The sequence below is a fragment of the Megascapheus bottae genome, chromosome 1, assembly GCF_031878675.1.
Source record: "Megascapheus bottae isolate mThoBot1 chromosome 1, mThoBot2.hap1, whole genome shotgun sequence".
In the NCBI taxonomy this organism is placed as follows: Eukaryota; Metazoa; Chordata; class Mammalia; order Rodentia; family Geomyidae; genus Megascapheus; species Megascapheus bottae.
This window is the reverse complement of record NC_143509.1, coordinates 9619427-9636003: the sequence shown is the minus strand read 5'-3', so window position 1 is coordinate 9636003 and position 16577 is coordinate 9619427. Positions and strand designations below refer to the sequence as shown.

The 16577-nt window shown below is 38.5% G+C and overlaps 1 pseudogene; it reads right to left on the bottom strand.

Annotated features, from left to right (window-relative positions):
* The window catches only part of LOC150068329 (vomeronasal type-2 receptor 116-like), a 65938-nt pseudogene that overhangs the window by 12519 nt on the left and 36842 nt on the right, over positions 1-16577 (bottom strand).

The following is a 16577-nucleotide window of genomic DNA, read 5'->3' as shown; positions in this document are numbered from 1 at the left end:
AAAAGAAATGGCAATAAGAGACTTTCGACCTAAGAAAAGCCCAGGGCCAGATGGATTCGCAGCTGCATACAGTAAGGTCTTCAAAGCAGACCTCACACCAATACTCCTCAAGTTCTTCAATGAAATTTAAGATGAAGGTTCTTTACCAAACTCATTCTATGAAGCCAGAATAATCCTCATCCCCAAACCAGACAGAGATTCATCAAAGAAAGAGAACTATGGACCTATTTCTTTGATGAACATTGATGCAAAACTTCTCAACAAATACTGGCCAAACGTCTACAACAACACATCAAAAAAATTATAGACTATGATCAAACTGGATTCATCACAGGGAGGCAAAGCTGGTTCAACATACGTGAATCAATTAATATAATTCAACACATCAACAGGGGCAAGGACAATAATGACATGATTTTCTAAATAGATGCAGCAAAGGCATTTGACAAGATCCAACACCCCTTTATGTTAAAAGCTCGAGAAACTAGGAATCCATGGAACATTCCTCAATATAATAAAGATTGTGTATGAGAAACCCACGGCCAGTATTACACTTAATGGTGAAAATCTAAAGCCATTCCCGCTAAAATCAGAAAGGAGACAAGAATGCCCACTCTCTCCACTCCTCTTTAACATAGTATTAGCATTCCTAACCAGTGCAATAAGGCAAGAAGCAAGCATAAAGTGGATCCAAGTAGGGAAAGAGGAAGTCAAACTATACCTCTTTGCAGATGACATTATTCTGTATTTAAAGAATCCTACAGACTCTACTCCTAAGCTCCTTGAGCTGATTCAAAACTTTGGAAGGGTAGCAGGCTATAGAATTAACCCTCAAAAATCAACTACCGTCCTCCACGCCGACAGTGAGAGGAACGAGGCAACAATCAGGAAAGCAACACATTTCACAATAGCCTCAAAGAAAATAAAGTACCTAGGAATTACCTTAACTAAGAATATAAAGGATCTTTTTGATGAAAACTTTAAAACGCTGAAAAAGAAAATAAAAGCAGAATTTAGGAAATGGAAAAACCTCCCATGCTCCAGGATTAGAAGGATCAACATTGTGAAAATGACAATTTTGCCAAGGGCTATCTACAAATTCAACACAATACCCATCAACATGCCAATGGCATTCTTTAAAGAAATAGAAGAGGCAATTCAAAATTTCATATGTTATAATAAAAGACCCTGTATAGCAAAAACACTTCTTAGCAGAAAGAACAGCGCTGGAGGAATTACAATTCCAAACTTTAGACTCTATTACAGGGCTATGATTATCAAAACAGCTTGGCACTGGCACAAGAATAGGCCTGAAGACCAATGGAATAGAACTGAGGACCCAGATGTTAAACCACAGACCTATGGCCACCTAATCTTTGACAAGGGAGCCAAAAAAATAGAATGGAAGAAAGATAGCCTCTTTAACAAGTTGTGCTGGCAGAACTGGTTAAGCACCTGCAGAAAAATAAAGTTGGATCTTTCTTTGTTACCCTGCACTAGAATTAACTCCAAATGGATCAAAGACCTGGAGGTAAAAGCTGACACACTGAAAATTTTACAAGAAGGAATAGGAGATAAACTAAGCCTTCTTGACACAAGTCGAAACTTTCTTAATAAGGACCAAGAATCACAACAAATCAGAGAAAGGCTGGATAAATGGGACTGTATTGAACTGCGGAGCTTTTGTATGGCAAAGGACATAGCTAGTATATTAAATAGGAAGCCTACAGAGTGGGAGAAGATCTTCACCAACCAAACAACGGACAAAGACATCATATCTAAAATATATCAACAGCTCAAAAAATTCAATCCCTCCAAAACTAATCTCCAAAATAACAACCATCACGTTAAAAAATGGGCCAAAGACTTAAAGAGAGTCTTGTCTGAAGAAGAAACAAGAATGGCCTATAGACACATGAAGAAATGCTCAACATCTCTGGTCATAAAAGAAATGCAAATCAAAACAACTCTAGGATTCCACCTCACTCCAGTTAGAATGGCCAGGATCTGGAAAACTAATAACAACATATGCTGGAGGGGATGTGGCCAGGAAGGATCACTATTACACTGTTGGTGGGAGTGCAAACTCATTGAACCACTATGGAAAGCAGTATGGCAGTGCCTCCAAAGGCTAAACATAGAAATCCCCTATGACCCAGCAACTCCACTACTGGGCATTTACCCAACCATCCAGAAACTAGGGCATACTAAATCCACTAGCATAACAATGTTTATTGCAGCATTATTCACCATAGCAAAGATATGGAACCAACCTAGATGTCCCTCAGTTGATGAATGGATCAACAAGTTGTGGTATTTGTACACAATGGAATTCTATGCTGCTGTCAGAAAAAACGACATCGCCCCATTTGTTAGGAAATGGAAAGACTTAGAAAACATCATATTAAGCAAAGTAAGGCTCAATGGCTTCCCTCATTCATCATAACCAGTAGAAACCTTGGGCTCTACTAGCAGAGATCTGCAATAGAGCAAAACCTTGATACATAAGGCCGTATAGTATGAAGCTAATTGAAATGACCTCCAGGATATTGAAACAAAAGCCATATAATGAATGATTTTTGTTCTTAATGTACTATGTTATCTCTCATCTCTTTTGCTGTCCCTTGGTTATCTCATATTGTTACAGTATCTCACTTTGTTATCTGATATATTGGATATATTTGTATTTGGTTATTTGAAATTGGATAGGGAAGGGGGAACACCAAGACGGGAGGGTTGCGGGGGAATTGTAATGGGGACCAAGACATGTGAAAGAGTATCAATGTATGTGAATTAATGCACCCTCTTTCTGGCAAATATCATGTAACTCTTTTATTAACTACAATAAAAATTATTTAAAAAAAGATATGGAACCAACCTAGATGTCCCTCAGTTGATGAATGGATCAACAAGCTGTGGTATTTATATACAATGGAATTCTATGCTGATGTCAGAAGGAATGACATCGCCCCATTTGTTAGGAAATGGAAAGACTTAGAAAAAATCATATTAAGTGAAGTAAGTCTGACTCAAAGGAACATAGGCTCAATGGTTTCCCTCATTTGTCATAATCAGTAGAAACCTTGGTCTCTCCTAGCAGAGATTTGCAATTGAGCAAAACCTTGATACAAAAGGCCATATAGTATGACGCTAAATGAAAGGATCTCTAGGATATAGTAACATAAGCCATAGAATGAATGAGTGTTGTCCTTAAGGTACTATGTTATCTCTCATCTCTTCTGCTGTCCTTTGGTTATCTCACATTGTTACAGTAACACTTTGTTACCTGATATATCGGATGTATTTGTATTTGGTTATTTAAAATTGGATAGGGAAGAGGGGAATACAAGATGAGGGGTGGGGTTGGGGGGAGGAAAATGGGGACCAAGACATGAAAAAGGGTATCAATGTATGTGAATTAATGTACTTTCTATCTGGCAAATATAATGTAACCCTTCTATTAATTACAATAAAATTATATGAAAAAAACTCAAAAACAAAAAAGTTCATTAAGAGCAACAATCACTCAAAATAATGTTTTTGTTTCCATATCATGGCGGTTGCTTCCTTTAGTCTCATCCTATAAGACCTTATGTACCTAGCTTTTCATACTGTATTCCTCTGCTTGGAGAGTCCTAGATGTGTACTAATTATTACAAATGAAGGAATCCATTGAGCCTCTTTTCCTTTGTGTCTGCCTTACTTTGCCTAATATTATTGATTTTTTGCAAGTCTTTCCATTTTCTTACAAATGGGGTGGTCATTTTTTCTAATGGCAGCATAGAATTCCATTGTGTATGAGTACCATATCTTCTTGATCCAATCAGCTGAGGGGCATCTGGGTTGCTTCCATATCTGACTGTGGTAAATAATACTTCAATAAACATCATTGTGCTAGTGGTTTTAGTATGTCCTTGTTTCTGGGTCAGTGCCAAGGAGTGGGATTGCTGGGTCAAAGGTGAGCTCTATGTTTAGTCTTTTAAGGAATCACCATAATGTTTGCAGAGTGATTGAATGAGTTTACACTACTACCAACAGTGTAGTAGTAATTCCTTCTGGCCACATCCCCACTGGCATCTGTTGTTAGATTTCTTGATCATGGCCATTCTAACTGGAGTGAGGTGCAATCTCAAAGTTGTTTTGATTTGCATCAAATGTAATGTATACATATTATGTATAATTGTACATCCCTTATATGGCCAGAGAAGAAACAGCCATTCCATTAAAAGATGGGCCAAAGACTTAAGAAGAGACTTCTCTGAAGAGGAAATAAGAATGGCCTACAGACACATGAAGAAATGCTCCACATCTCTGGTTAAGTTTTTAGTCATTTTTCTTTCCTTTTTTAAAAAAATAGCCCTTTATTAGTGAGACTTTGTGTTACAGACCAAGAGCCAAGAGTATGTATGTGTGCAAGTAAAGCAGAAGTCATCTAGGGCAGTTAAAGTCTCCCAAAAGGGTTGTTTCATAACACTGAGCTTTTTTTCTCTCAGCTAGCACTGTGCCACTTGAGGCATAGCTCCACTGGCAGCTTTTAGATGGTTAATTGGAGCTAAAAGTCTCACATATTTTCTTGTGTGATCTAGGTTTAAACCTCAATCCTCGGATATAGAAACAAGAGGTTTATCTTTGTGATTGCTGTTCTTAATGTACTATGTGAAGTTATTTCTCTCTCTTTTTTATCCCTTTATGGTTAATCTCATGTGGTTACTACGTCTGACTTTGGTACCTGGTATGTTGTATATATGTATATTTGTTCATATGAAATAGGGAAGGGAAGGGGGAAAACAGGATGATTGGGGGTGAAGGGAGGGACAAAAAGATGAGAAGGGGTATCAATGCTGGAAAAGTAATGCACCCACTATCTGACCAGTGTAACTGTAACCCCTCTTTATATTCCCCTGACTATAGAATACAATTAAGAAATAAACCTCAATCATCAGATATCAGCCCCATAAGTACTTAGGATTATAGTTATGAGCCACCAAAAGTTTTATCAATGTCCTCCACATATTGGTGTTAGTAGAGAGAAATTCTCAGACTACTGGCCTGAGGGGACAGGAAATACAGCTGCGGCCTTTTTGTCTCCAACACATACTAGAAATTCAGGTTGTGTATGATAACATTACTTCCATTCTGTGATGGCAGCTGGGACAGAAGAGATACAGGATTTTAGAATAAAGTGAAGATCCTAACTACCTGGATAGTAGAAGCAGTATGTAACAAAACAGAGTCCTCGCTGACTAGCAGGCAGGCAATCAAGCAATGTAGATAGAAGGCTAACTATGAAATTGAGCTGTTCCTGAAGGAATAATGATGGGAGGTGAAGAGCAGCCAAGACACTACATTCCTGGGCACACCAGAAGGCTCAGCCATTTCCCATCATCAGAACAAAGCAGTGAATGGGAATAAATGTTGAGTTACTTACAGCTTGTTCTTTTCTTGATTGGAAGCATCGCTGTAGCTAAGATCTGCTCCCAAAGTGTAGAGAGGGAAAAACCCAGCAATCATCACATCTCCATCCACGTGTGCTCGGTGCTTCATGGTAGAAAAGCAGCTGGCGCCAGCGAAGGACTTGACAAGGAGGGGAAGCTGGAGGAAAAGGAGTGTTAAAATCACAGGCGACATCCCTGAAGCATCTGCCAGGCTAAATGTCTGGCTGGAAGTGAGGCCCACATGGCAAGAATGTATATTCATATATCTTATTATATGTGCATATGTGTCTTTTTATTGATCTACACTATAGCTCACCTTTCATCAAAGCCTCTTGTGAGTCCCCAGAAGTTATGTGCAAAACTATTCCCCCAGGCTCTGCATCTGTGGCCTTCATCCAGGAGAAGAACATGAGTTGGAAAACATGTTTGCAGAATTGTCTTCTTCACCCCAGGTGCTGTGATTTCAACCAAGACCACGGAGAGTGAGGCCCCAGAGATGGAGTTATCGCGAATATTTTTCTAACTTCTGGGTCAAGAAACTATTTGCATGAACGCGATGTGGGATGATGCAAGCGGGTGGCCTCAAAGGATGCCATGTCAAGTGCATGGTGAAATAGCCAGAAAAGTCTATTCCTGTGAGATGTCAACCAAAGTTATGAGGGCATCACACCCAGAGGGTCGATTCAAACATACAATGTCTGTAACAGCCACAGAACTGTGGTGATTGATATAGGCCACTGTCAATAAGAATTCTTTGAGCAGAGGGCTCCAGAAATGTACCCATTTAACTATTGCCTGAAGAAGCAATGATCCAGCTGAAACTAGCAATTACATGTCAATAATTAAATGGAGAAAGACTGGAACCATTAACCTTAAAATCAGGAACTAAACGAGGATGCCCACTCTCTCCACTTCTCTTCACTATAGTGCTAAAATGCTTAGCCAGAGCAATAAAGAAAGAGAAGGGTATCAAAGGGATCCACATAGGGAAAGAAGAAATTAAACTATCCCTATTCACAGATGACATGATCCTATACCTGAATGACCCAAAATAAGCTCCACTCCCAAACTCCTAAATATAATAAAACACTTTAACAAAGTTGCAGAATACAAAATTAAACTGCAAAAGTCAGTAGCCCTCTTGTACACCAGCAATACACAAACAGAAGGCCAAATCAAGAAAATGATCACATTTGCAATAGTTAGGAATTAACTTAACCAAAGATTTAAAGGAATTATTCAATGAAAACTATAAAAGCCAAATGAAAGAAATTAAAGAGTATACCAGGAAATGGAAAGACATGCCAAGCTCATGGGTAGGGAGAACCAACATAGTAAAAATGTCCATACTGCCAAAATTGTATACAAATTCAATGCAATCCCCATCAAAATCCCAAAGACATTCTTTACTGAAATAGAAGTATAATCTGAAGGTTCATATGGAACAAAAAAAGACCTAAAATAGCCAAAAAGAGCAATGGGGGGTGGTATTACAATACCAGACTTCAAACTCTAGTATAGAGCCATAATAACAAAAACTGCATGGTATTGGCACAAACATAGACCAGAAGTTCAATAGAACGGAACTGAAGATCCAGAAATAAAACCACATACCCATAGTCAACTTATATTTGACAAAGGAGCCAAAGATATACAGTGGAACAAACACAGTCTATTCAATTATTGATGCTGGCAAAACTGGACAGCCACCTGCAGAAAAGTAAAAATTGACACCATGCACAAGTATTAACTCAAAATGGATCAAAGACCTCAATGCTAGTCCAGAAAACTTGAAATTGCTACAGGATAGGGTTGAAGAGGCTCCCCCAAATATTCAGATTTTAATGATCACTACTACTTGTGATTACGAGTACTATACAAATGAGCAATAGACCCTTATTCATTGAAATAAATATTACAAAATACAAACTAATATAACAATGGAAATTTCCTATAGATTTACATGACACATGTGTGTATGCTACATGTTCTGTGTTCCTTCATGGATGTCTGTGTTGATTCCCTGTCTTCGCTCTGGTAAACTGAACGGCAGTGAGCATGGTGGTGCAGGTAGCTTTAATGAGGGCTGTGTGTAGTCATTTGGGTAAATGCCCAGCGGTGGGAATGCTGAGGCGTATGGGGCTTGCTAGGCTCCTTGCTGAGCTCTAGGTCCATGTTACTCTTCTGAGCACTAGGTGCTCACAATGCGACTATGAATTAAATGTGAAGGTCAGAAGGTCACGACAGGCTCCCGGGCCCTTGGAAACTGATGTTACTGTTTTCAATTTTAACAATTACACATATTTGATATTTCAGACACCTTTGTAGTATTTCTCTGTCCAGTTTTTATAAGCTTTAAAATGATATTTTTCTGCCTTGAGATTTACATCAAGAAAAAGCACCTCTCTTCACCTGAATGCTCTGAAGACTAGAGACTTATTTCCCACACTTAACAAGAGTGTTGTACCCACATTTGGTAGTATCAGTTGTTAAGAAGGAAATCAATTATTGCATTTGATCTGGATGGATTTTAAAGAACATAATATTTCCTATTCCAAGAATAATTAACATTTACCATCATCATGTTCTTTTTTTATGAAAAAGGTACTAGAACTTGGAGACATTAACATGCAAAAGTCTTTCATCATTAGCTCCTGAATTTGAGAAGGAGCAGCTGTCTTTTTATATGCTTTTTGACAAATAATATTGTAATTCTTTTGTACAAAAAAGAACTGCATGTATTCAAGAAGAAATATGAAATGCATAATTTATAAGTGGGCTGGAGATTTTTTTTCCAATATTGTTTTCGTCAAAAATGAAAGACGATCATGGATTTTAGTTTTGGGGTCAGGGAATATTTTGAAAATTTTAATGTATGGACCAATGTTTTCTGAAAGCTAAGGGAGGGCATGGGTAAACTAGGGCTTCAGTCTCTCACTCTACATAGACCAGCACACTTCCCTCTGCAAACCTGAGAGTGACTGCACCACAAAATCTAATTTGCTTTGGTCCCTGTAACCTCAGGACTTGGCGTGAATATGAAAGATAGACAACTGATAGGTTTTCATTGCATAGTCAGCCAGAAAACACTTGGTGTCAGGTAATGCATATTTGTTTCATCTTTGATTTATATTTATTTTTTATTTAGGTTTTATTGGGAATGGTTTTCAAAATACTCAGTGTCGCTTAGGTTTTTTTTAAGGGGTGGGGAATCCTCTTTTCTGTAGTGTAATTCCATTTAAGAGATGGTCTGAAGGTTAGTCTTCAATATATAGGAAGATTTTAATACCTGAGAAGAGTCAAATTAAGAATATAAACTTCTGTACTTTTTTGTTATGACAAGTAAAAGGAGAAAAAGTACAACCTTTGAAATTATGTAATGTTAGTCATTTCAAATTTTTGTACATGGGACAGCACCTTTGTCCTGTACCTATTTTAAATTCTGTTAGTATTTACTTCATTGTAAATACTTTGAGGGTACCTTTGTACTTTGCTTTTCACATTGGTTCTGTGATTTGGGAGTCAACAACTTCCCTAAAAAGCACCAGTATGTTAAATTCTAACATCAAGATCTCAAAATGTGTTACTGATCTTTAATCATTTTCTCACTCTTGATGTGAACAGCAGTATTTTTAATAAAGAGTTAGGGAGATAAAAAATGAGAAAAAAGACTTACTCATTGAAATAAACATTCCACAATAAAAACTAAAAAAACAGTGGAAAATTTCTGTAGATTTAAACCAGACATTCTCTATACAAATCAAACATAAGAATTTGTAAGAAAGCAAATTTCTCCTACAATGTCATTATTTTCTGCCACTCCTGGACTTGGGCTCAGAGCCTGAGCATTGTCCTTGGGCTTTCTCAAGGATAGAGCTCTACAACCTGAGCCTCAGCATCACTTCCAATTTTTCTTCTATGTATGTGGTACTGAAGAATCAAAGCCAGGTTATGGTGCATGCTAGGCAAGCACTCTACCACTAGACCAAACTCCCGGCCATACTATGTCTTTTATCTCTGAAGTCATGCAGATAATTGCTATTGGGCTTAAATGTAATGATGTAACACTTTGGGGCAAAAATACAGCCCAGGAGGCCTGCCCCAGAGGCCAAGATGGAGAAGACCTCCACAGCCAGCATCACCTTCCCCTTGGCACTGTGGTAGACAGGCAGGAAGGTGAGCCACACACTGCAGAACACCAGCATGCTGAAGGTCAGGAACTTGGCCTCATTGAAGGTGTCAGGCAGGTTCCTGGCCAGAAAAGCCACCCTGAAGCTGACCAGGGTCAGGGAGCCCAGGGAGCCCAGGACACAGTAGAAGGCAGTGAGGGAGCCCTCTTTGCACAGGATGATAATGTGGCCATGTTCAGAGTGTGCATCTGTGTCCACAAAGGGAAGAGAGCTTCCCAGCCAGAGGCCACACAGACTCACCTGGATGAGGGTGCAGATGGGGATGAGGAGCTTAGGAGCCCCAGACACCAGCAGCCACCTCATCCTTCTCCCTGGACAAGTGGCCTTGAAGGCCAAGACCACAGTCACCATTTTGGCCAACACTGTGGAGACAGCCACCGTGAACACAAGTCCAAATGTGATCTGCTACAGGATGCAGGTGGCTGTGTAGGGATGGCCAATAAAGAGCAAGGCACAGAGGAAACACAAAATGAGGGAGATGAATAGAATGTAGCTGAGAGCCCGGTTATTGGCCTTGACAATGGCAGTGTCTGTGTGTTTCACAAATAATCCAAGCACAGCAGCCGTGAGCATAGAGAAGCAAAGAGCCATGCAGGCCAGAGCCATGCCCAAGGGATCTCCAAAAGCCAGGAAACTTGCAGCTCTCAGGAGACACTCGTCTCTCTGTGTGTTGGCATACTGGTGATCTGCACACCATACACACTGCTCCATATCTGGAGAGATGTGTAATCTGCCATTAATCAATATTGCAAGCTTCATTTTCTTCAAAGAAATGTGGAAAGTATTCATTTAGATATAATCCTGATATGTCAGCATTTCCTATCATAAAAGCACTTTAGTTTCTTTTCTAAACCATAAACACCTCCCAAATCGATATTTTTCACTACTCTGGTTTTTTGTTCAACTTCTTTTTCCTTCATTGACTAATACTTGAATTGATAATGTGCCCTTTGGGGAGTCATATTAACAAGTATTATCTACACATTTTCTCATGTGTTCTCACACATGTACTTTTCTGCTATCCAATGGAAATTTTGCATAATATAGCTTAGTTGTACTGAACATATAAATTTTATTCCCTTAACACATATTTGAATTTTTCTCATTAAATTTTGTGTCCAATTCATCGGTGAAGCTGTTGAAACTGAAAACCTAGTCTTGGACACTCTAAGACATGCTCACTAGTTAAACTGAATCCATATTTCTGAGCACTTGCTATGTGGCATGAAAGGGTCTCAGCAACAAGAAATATAGAAGCAAGATTCATGTTTTCTATGTGGATAGAAAGTAACTTTCCATAAGAACAATGTTCTTATAGGACTTATGTTTCATGTTATGTTCAGGTTTACACATGTCTTTTTCATTATTGATATAAAAGGTTTGTGGAACATAACCTTGTCTGCAATATACTAGAAACTATTACTGAAATAGGTACTTTGGACACATGATGTAATGTATTTCAAAAGCCAATGCCACCACTAGACAATATGAACTTTTATCAGAGAGAAGGAAAATGGGTTGTCTAATCATTATGTACAAATTTTCATTGATTTGTTAGGATTAAGGAGAATAGAGTGAAATGAACCCACTACCTGATGAATGTAACTGTAACCCCTCTATAAGTTACCCTAACAATAAAGGGAAAAAATGAAGAATTATGCCTTAAGTCATGGATTTACTGTCTCATTAGCAATCTCATTTTGTGGGCAAGAGGTACAATCAAAGCAACAGGCAACCTTTCCTTCCTGAGGAGATTTCCTGAATCCAGGACCACAACTCTTCCTGCAGACAGAATGAGGAGTCTGAGAAAAATCAGGGATGTGTTCAGACTTACATAGATAGCACTCCAAATATCTATCATTTGAAACAATCAGATTAGTAAGTATAATGTGTTTGTTGTAGTTGTAGTTGTTGTGGTTCATGAGGCTTAAACTTTTTAGCTCAAGACTACAACCCTACCCCTGGGCCTGGGCGTTGTCCCTGAGCTCTTCAGCTAATGCTACCTCTCTACCCTTTAGCCAAGCCCCACTTCACGTTTTCTAGAGGTTAACTGTAGATAAGAGTCTCTGTATCTCATATTGTTGCAGTATCCCACTTTGTTATCTGATATATTGAATTTATTGGTATTTGGTTATTTGAAATTTGATAGGGAAGGGGGGAAAACCAAGACGGGGGGGTGGGGGGGAGGGTGATGGGTACCAAGACATGTGAAAGGGTATCAATGTATGTGAATTAATGCACCTTCTATCTGGCAAATATCATGTAACCCTTTTATTAATTACAATAAAAATTATAAAAAAAGAGTCTCTGGTCCTTTTATGCCTTTTATGCCCGAGCTGGCTTGGAACCTTGATCCTCAGATCCCAGCCTCCTGAGTACCTAGGATTACAGTGTGCACCACCGTGCCATGCAGTATAATGATTTTATGTAGCTAAGTGCAGTCAGTAAGATAAATTCTGTATAGAATACATATCCTGTGATTACCCTAGGCTTATGTAATACGTCCTTCATTTCTATCCTGTTGAAATATTGAAGAGTATGGAATCTTTAAAATGTGGATACTGAGGTCTGGGAGTTTCACTGAGTGGTGCAGTGCTTGCCTAGCATGCTCAAAGTCCTCGATCAACTCCTCCTGTACTACATACATAGAAAAAGTCATAAATGGTGCTGTGGCTCAAGTGGTAGAGCTCTAGTCTTGAGAAAGCCCAAGGACCGTGCTCAGGTCCTGGATTCAAGCCCCAGGACTGGCAAAAAACAACAAGAACAAAAAAGTGGAAACTGATGATGAGGAAGTAAGCCCTAGCGCACAACCCTACGTAATTTTCTAATATTCATGTTACTATCTGTTGTCACTACTCATCTGTGAAGTAGAAAAGAGCAAGGAGGAAGTCCTCCTTATTGTAGCATTGTGAGAACCCCAGGCACATAGTATCTTCCTCTTAGTTTTCCAGTGGCCATGAAGTGAGCATCTTCTCAAAGCTGCCTTCAATCTTTCCCGTCCCCAAAAGTGCCTAGAGAGGTCAACTAAGCATTGAATAAACCTTCCATAGAAGGGAACAAAGTAAACCTTTCAAGCACCTAAAGGGATCTTCAGGTACTTTATCACAGTGTAGGAAATCTTCTGGAAAGACACAATTTACATTTTATGATGATATTATAATCAATATTTAGAAACATTTAATTTTCATTTATTAGGGCAGTGAAAATGACATACTATTGCTTTAGATTTGCACGCTACTATTTGAGACACAAGTCTACTAGTAGATGTTTTTGTTCATAATTGGAGAAAAATGTCTCTCACAAGTGTCCTTTTGATGTAACCTTAAACCATGATACTCAGATCTTGGCACTTTGGGTATCTTGGGAGATAGGAGAAAGTTGCTGGGAATCAGCCAGTTATAAATTTAAGGGAAGACTTCCACTTATATATACATATGCCTGTAAAATCATTATTTTTATATTCAACCCACCTCTGTAGTTGCTATGGCCCACTATACCATCGCTTCAGATAGAGACAGTTGATTACCATGGAGAGCATATGGAGAAAACATTCCCACTTTCACCCCAAGTTCAAGACCATCTGGAAAATTCCAGATGTTCAGAATGTCATACTCTGGCTCCAATTTCTTCGTCTCATCCAAAATCACTTGATCTCCAGCAGGATTGTAAAACTGGATGTTGTTCAGAAAAGGGTGAAGCTAAAAGAGATACAACATCTTCCAATGAATTACATTTCAAAATTAACACAGAAAACCTGAACTAAGAAAGCCTTCTGATTGTCCTTAATTTCTAACTTCATAATCAAGAATAGCTCAAACACCTAATGAAGTCTTCCAAAAGAAAATCTATAGAGAAATAATCTTTTTGAAATCAGGTTACTCAGAAATGGACTACAAGGCATATTCTTCAAAGACAAACCAATACCAGCTGAATGGCAGTATATAAGACAATTCTGAGTTGCCGATCTACAGCTTGACACAACCACTGCTTTCATGAATGTCTATCGATCTAGCCTACTAAATTGTTAATACAGCTGAATGAAACTAGTTGCCATAGAAAGTATGTATAATGCTGTTTATCAGGTCATCATTTGATACTACTGCAGAGACATGTAAGGAAAAGCTACATATGCAATTCAAAAACAATAACTATGAAAAGTACAGATTATATTAACTAAAAAAAATTTAGAACTTGGGCATTGACAACTCATACCTGTAATCTTAGCTATTCAGGAGGCTGAAATGTCTGTGATACTCTTGTCTGTAGTAAGGTACAGAGAAATACTCATAAAAACTGCTGTGTCTGTAGTGATAAAATACTAGACTTGAGCCCAAAGAGTTCCAGAGATAGCACTCAGACCCTGGCAAAAAAAAAACCCAAAAGCAAATTATATAAGCATGGAATATATTTTAATTTTGTACTGGTCATTCTTTTGTATGAGGGATATAATCACATATCTAAAGTACCTCAAAGACATTTAAATAAAATCATTTGGGACTTGGAAAACCCCTAGAAATATTTAATTTCATAGAGTAAGACACCCTCTAGTAAACGCCTGGGCTAATGGTGTGTGCCTTGTAAAATAGAACAAGTTACCTGTGCACCGAAAGGCACTGTCCCTTTTCTATTTCCAATCATTTGAACTTCTGTTTGATGAAGAATCATCTCATGGAGAGCCTGGGCCACCGCATATGCAGAGTTGTAGATATTGTGACTCTCTCTAGACATGGTCATGTCAAACATATGCCCAGGCAAAAATTCCAAGGAGGCATCAGGACAATTGTCCCATGTCGCACAGTGAGACTCAGAAGCTGAGCAATTAAAAGAGAGAAACCACAGCCAAGCAAGAAAAAAGTCCCCTGGGTATTTGGAAGGGTTAGCTGCCTTGACAAAATCTATGAATCCAGAAACTTTTGCACGATGGTGTAAAAATATGAAAGGTACATGCAATGAGCCTAGCATGAAATATCTCCTTTTCATGGTTAAATCCCACTGTGAGTTCATGATACAAACTTTGCCTTTAGCCAAAACTACAGTAAATCTAGTAGTGATTCATGATCACCATATATGATGAGAACATTTACTGAAGATTTATTGATCTCATTATAAACTGCCATCAATTGGAGCATTTGTGCCAAGCCTTTGTTGGAGACCAGTAGCTCAAAAGCTACACAAAGTCTGTACTTGGTCATCTCTTCTTTCAGTTTAGGAAGAAACCACAAACCATTATCATCTTGTGAAATCAAAAGCCCCACCCAGTTCCAGCTGAAGTGAAGCAGTAAGGAAACCATGGCAGGGGCTATTGATGTGTCCTTTGGTGACACTTGATAGAGAGTTGGAATCTTGGCTCACAGCAAGTTCAAAAGAGCCAAAGGTAAACTAAAACAAGAAAATTGGATTCTCCATGAATGAGATTACCAGCCATCACAATCTCAGTCTTGAAGCCTAATAAGCATGAGTTAACATTGGTGAAAGATGATTGTTTTCAGTTTTTTCAAAAAAAATCAAACTGATCTTTAATAGTTGTACAACAGATCAACTTCTTGGTAAAGTGCCTCTTGATATTTTCACACCGATTCCTCCCATGTTTCTCCACCTCAGCCACTCCCCAAGTTTCCTAGTTCCATTTTCACATGAGTGTGATTTATGTTGTTGTTCTCAAGCACCTGTTCCCTATATGTCTAAAGGTTTCCCAAAACATCTACCCTTTCCACACATGCTTCAGCATAGTGGTGTTCAATTTTTATATTATCTATAGATCTGAAAAGGTATTGTTTTTAGCCCTATTTTTTCAACATAATAACATGCTCATGTGTGTACGTGTGAATGTGGGCGTTTGTGTATGTGTGTGAGAGTGCCAGTCTAGGTGCATGAACTCAGGACCTCGTGTACTTTCTTGGCTTTCTCCCACCCGGCTGATATTTTTACTACTGGAGCCAGATATTCTCTACCTGCTTTTTTTCTGATTCATTAGAGAGAACTTTGCTGAGTAGCTAGGATGAGAGGTAGAATCAACAGTACCCTCCTCAACATATCTTCACATTTGAAAGTCATTTTCCATTCCCTGATTTGTGATGAAGAAAATTAATGATAAGGTTTGAAACAACAAATAATCCATTTGCATGACTAATCTTCCATCCGATTTTCCAAACAATGGAAATACACATATCCCACTCTCCTTCAATACATGCCTGTTGATATCACAAAATTTGATAGGCCCTTATAATATTCATTATTTCCTATCCTTCTAACACCTAAAAGGACATCAAAATTAGACATTTTTATCTGTCCACCCTCCATCCCTCACCTGTGGAAATATGTCGACTTCCAGCAATGTTCCGATCTGGGCAGCCATTGATCCCAGTGGTCCTGTAAATGCTGCTACAGACTTGCTGTCTCTTCCACAGGAGTAGTTTGGGATTGTGTCCTTCCCAAAGAGTCAAATGAAAGGATTTTTAAATGCTTCCCAAACTCCAGTGCAAACTTCATAGACATCAAATCCGAGAGTGAAGTTATGTAAATGATCTCCTCAATAGCAAAAGCCAAGGCCAAAACAAACTGAGAGTTCTTGAAGAAAAACATGCATTGTGAACATAGGAAGTGAAGAGGAGCATTTCAAAGCATTTTGATGATTTGAATACTAGCTTCTTTGCCAATAAAACTATGAAAATATTATTTGTTATTGTAGCACTCAGATCTATGAATTTTCCTCTGAGTACTGCTTTTGCCTTGTCCCAAAGGAGCTGGTATTTTGTGTGCTCCTTTTTGTTAAATTTCATAAAATGTTGGATTTCTTTTCTGATCTTTTCGATGACCCAGTGGTGATTTAACAATGTGTTGTTCAATCTCCATGAGTTACAGGGCTTTCATTATGGAGATGGGTGTTCAGTTCAAATTTCATGCCTTTGTGGACTGAGAGAGTTCAGGGAATAATTTCAGTGTTCCTGAATCT